This window comes from Polistes canadensis, unplaced genomic scaffold (genome assembly GCF_001313835.1).
Source record: "Polistes canadensis isolate GaletaPanama2010 unplaced genomic scaffold, ASM131383v1 scaffold_414, whole genome shotgun sequence".
Classification (NCBI taxonomy): domain Eukaryota; kingdom Metazoa; phylum Arthropoda; class Insecta; order Hymenoptera; family Vespidae; genus Polistes; species Polistes canadensis.
The window spans coordinates 66111-71265 of NW_014569961.1; positions in this window are offsets into that span (position 1 = coordinate 66111).

Consider the following 5155-nt stretch of genomic DNA (forward strand, 5'->3'; position numbering starts at 1 on the left):
TTTTTGTATGAATTCTACAAACTCAAAAGAATTCTTAACCGAAAACACAAATTTGTTTGTCATAGCTGAGGATAATTTATGATGTAAAAATTGTGCCAATTTATAGCACGGTGAACGAAKGCARCTTACAACTKGTCTTAAGGCTAGGCCTTGTTTATGTGTTTTCCTTAGTCCATATATTTTTGGGGCGACCGAATTGTAAGATTTCATATTCTTTTCTATCTCTTCTGTGATAATCGATTCTTTTCTTAGTTTTATTATCAAATTATTGGCTAATTTCTCGAATCTACTGGTAGGATCTTTATTCAAGAACTGATATATGTCTTTATTTTGTAACATAGAAAATACTAAATAAATTTTACGAATATTTTCACAAAAAAGTGATACTGGGAAATATAATTCTTATTTCCAAAATTGAGATAATAGATTATATTTTTGAAGGTATTCCACATAATAATCTGAAAAATCAAGCGGAAATAAATAATTTTTGTACGAAAACAGATATGTTAGAACCATTCGAACGAATAACATTGTAGGAAATAAATCGAATCCCGAGTGATGTGTCAGATATGTTACAAGACGTTACCATCCAAAGAGTAGGAATGTAGAGAGGTGAAAGAATACTCGACCAAGAAATTGATTATACATTTGTGAATCATTGATCAATTGATCGATACAGATCGTGATATTTGTATTATACGCACTGACCAATATATAAAGTCAGAATCGCAACAATTAATAAAAAAAAGTGTTTGTATCAGCCTCGACGCACGACTAGAGTTTTCTCCTTAAGAATAATTGTCTTTGTACAGGTACAGAGAGAGAAAGAAAGACTTACTAGATTAAAAAAAAAAAACCAGAGAAACGACCCTCACAGTAGTTGCATATGGTGTGTAACATTTGATATGTGATCTTGGTAAATATGAAATTGTAACTTAAAATTCTGAAAATAATGAATCGAATATGATTAGAAATAATTTTTTTATCGAATAATTATATCTTTAATGAAAATTTTATTTAATTAAAACAAGTAGTAATGCAATTCTTTATCAAAAATAATTATTCTTGTTAAATTTGAGGCAAAGTGGAGACAATAGACTTATGGTAACTAAAATAGGACACATATACTTGTGATTTCAAAGTATTTAAAAACCGTTGAAAAGCTGCCTTAATAACAGTGCCACTTAGTGCACAACCAAACTTAGTTGTCGAAACATTCCGGTTTGTGTTCATTTCGAGCTTGAATTCATCATTCAAAAAAGCTGTGAGTAACTCAGCTTCAATCAAACTGAAGTTTACGTAAAAATCACTACTCAAAATCATGGAAAGCGAGTGATAGTTTTTTATAAAAGAGCAGAACTACCTTCGGTAGATGGCAAAAGTACAAAATGCAGGAAATCTTTAATTTTTTGAACCGTTTAATTCGGAGAAATGCATACGACCACCAAAATCACTGTTTGCCTATTGTCAAATAAGAATTTGCCGCATATATGTCCCCAATATCTTGACTAACAATACCCAGCCCACTTCAACGATGACTATCGTAAAATAGCGTGACTGACAACTAGATTTGGTAAAGCAGCAGTTGGGTTGGCCGTTGATGTTTGTGAGAGAATTGTGCTCGATGCACGTACCTGAAAATCCCTGCTGCGTAGAGTTGAATTATGCGCAATTTTTTTTGGCTGTACTCCTCTAGTTTGTAATTTTTCCTTACGTTTCTTTTGCCGATAATTTCGCATTAATTCTGCTGTGTATTTACCTATCTCTACACATCACGAAATCATGAAAATTTAATTAGCTTGGTAACTGTTTAAAAATTAGAAATATTGGAGAAAATCAAAATTACCCGTATAATTAATTATTTAGTTTTTTTAATCGAGAAAACATTTTCAATCACAATTAAAAATATTATAATGACAGCGACAGGAATTAACCTCTAAGCATGAAAATGATACGCATTAAAATATTTATTCGAATTATTCCATACTACTTACTCGCATTTGTTTAAGAATGATGAACTTTGTCAGGCGCTTAACACTAAATACAATTATTAAAATAGTTTACACATGTAAAGAAAAACTGCACACAAAAAGTTATACTTTTTCAACGTACTAAAACGAGTATACCCTCAATAACCTTAAAAATAACTTCAAAATAACTTCCAAAAAAAACATCAAAAATAACGCCAACTATCCTTCGTGCCAATATAATACTCATTCTAAATTTGACAATAAGACGATAAAATGATAAAATAAAAAAAACATGTTTAATACAATTGATAAAGGTCTAATTATTAAGTATAATCTAATTTATTTATTTATACGTGAAAAAAAGAAGCAGGGTTTAATTAAAATAAGAAATATCGGTTTAGTCGTCGGTTTCTTTGTAAAATCTTCACTGGTTGTCTAAAACGTGACGTCGTAGCCGTCCAGTTAAAGAATATGACGAGTGGCTTTGTTGATGGATCCAGCAGGACGTGCTTAGCAACGGTTTGAAGAGTGGGGTGGCTTGATAACAACATTTCGATATTCTCAATATTCTCAAAATGATTGAGCCGCGTATTTCAAATAAACGTTAAGAATCTATAATCTTTACAAATGGTACATAAATCGTTATCACGTTGAGTGCTACACGAATTCTGAAGGAAATCCTCGTCTGGCACCACTCGTTGTTTAGTATTGAATAAATGTAAATAACATCAAATAACTTTAAAAAATAAAGACCGAAAAAATAAAATAAATAATTAGCAATAATAATAGTTTTTGCTGTGACATTAGTATTATTTAAATTTGTACCATTAATCATAGGCTAAGCTAATGGTTCGTAAAGTAAATTAAAAGTTGACGGAATGCATAAAATTTCATTCCCAGATAAATTCAAATCTTTGTGCAATCATTTTTCTTCGCAGCCTATACACCTTACAACGTTTCGCATTAGTTTGCATTTTGTTTTCCTTATTTTCCTTATTTTCCTTATTCTTCTTCCTACAAAGAAGATATTCCTTACATTTCTCTGCATTAGTTTTAGGCATCTCGGAGACTTAAACAGAAATTTAAATGTTTATTAATTCTGGTCAAAAATATCAAAATATAGATATCAGTCCACACTAAATATAAGAGACCTATATCAAATTACTTTATGCGTCAACGGGCATGGCGCGGTGAAAGCACTAGATTCTGCTCGATCATTTAAGTCAAGCAGCGTTTGAGTACGATTGAAACTTGGATGGGTAACCGCTTGAGAAGAAAAATTTGAAATCGCTTCGCCCGCGCGCATCGTAAAATTCACTCTCATCACTTTCGCCCAAACGTGTCAAAAGAATTATAACCTCAAAATATAACCTCAGATTTTATACGCAACACTGTAGAACTGTAGATAAGTGCACAGCTGATGCGTTCTTTTTCTTTATTTCCCTTTTTCTTTCTCGTTACACACACGCACACACTATGTTGGCTGATAATACGACGTGGTGGTATTAACCTCACGCAAAATGGGTTTACACAATCTCACATCCATCTCTCCACCACTGCGCGCGCTCATTCGTCAAATTAAATAGCGCGCGCGCTTCCCTGGTTTTCTGTTACACATTACTGACCCTTTTCACGAAATCATTCCCTGATACCGAGCGGAAAGATGTTACACATCCAAAATATTTTTACCTCCTGTGGCGTAATAAAGAGTGCGAGATCAGTTTTTAGTTAGACTCTGAAGTCTTTACTAGTGAGTAACATAAATAATTATATGTTAGTGAGCTATAGGATTAAAAAGTGTGAGAACTAGAACGGTAAAAGGGTATTATAAAAAGTAGGAAATTTATTAAATAAAAAAACAATACTAGTCACAGGTAATAACTAATTTTATAAAAATATACTTTCTTCAATTCGTTTTTTTCAAATTTATTTTTTCCCGGTACACGGTACATGAAATCTTTAGTAATTTTACAAATTGCAGAATATCGATTTAATAATTAATACAGGAGACGGATTTTTTAAAAACATAAGATAAGAGCTGAAATACAGAATTCACAGAAAATTAGAAGTTACTCGCTTTGTTTCTTGATCTTTCTTCTAGATTTATTCTTGCTTCTATTTCCTAAACCAGTTACTTTTTTGCATAACGAATAAGTTTTTGGTTTATGCAAACTTCGTTTCTCATTAAACGGTTACATTGACGTATACAAGGCTCGTTTGTTTCCAAATGTAACAAATAGGTTGACTACATTTTTCGAAAGTTTAGGCCAGATTAATATTGAAGCTAAGAATTTTTAGAGTATGTATTTGTTTATGAGAAAACTGATCTTTTGTTACATAGTTTATATTTTTAGAAAGCAATATGAAAGACAGGATTTCGAAAATGTTTAGGTTATGTTCACCTTTTCTGTACTCTTGGGCGACAGTGATACGCAGATCTGGAAAATGTTTTTGATCTAGTCATTTAGATTTAATAATACACTTTTCTCATGTTACCATTTGATGAATAAAATATTGAGCATAGCAAATAAAAAATAAACGACCTTGAACGTAAGAATGTAAAAGTATGAAAACGATCAAACTGATCGATAATTGTAGGTTAAATGTTTAAAGATATCCTCCGTTGCATTATGTCACGTGACTGAATTTTCTCTTCTGTATTTCGGAAGTAATCAATCGCTAAAAATTTGTTTGTATTTGGACATAGTTGTGAGTATAAACGTATAAGTAAGTGAAAAATATATTTCGTGAACAAGTGAACATCTTTAGTCAAAAAAAGGGGCAAAAAAGCAATGAACGTCGAAAAACAATATAATTTTGTTCATTTAATCTTAAAAATACACTTATAACGTTCAATTAAAATTAAGTAGATACCTTTAATATCCTTCTCAAAAATAAACTGCAAAATATACATATATAAATAAGAAATAACGAAAAGACTGATTAAACGTAGGTAAGATATACTTAATGTAACTTACAAAATTCCTATAAAATTTTACGTTATTTGTTAATCATAGTTATAAAGATATTTCTCGAATTGGCGTATTTCCTCTTTTTGTTTACTCCCTTCATCAATTCGTTGCTAAATAATTTTAAACACAATCATGATTAATGATATATAAAGCCTACACATATTAATAATAATAATAATAATAACAATTATAATAATAATAGTAGGAATAATT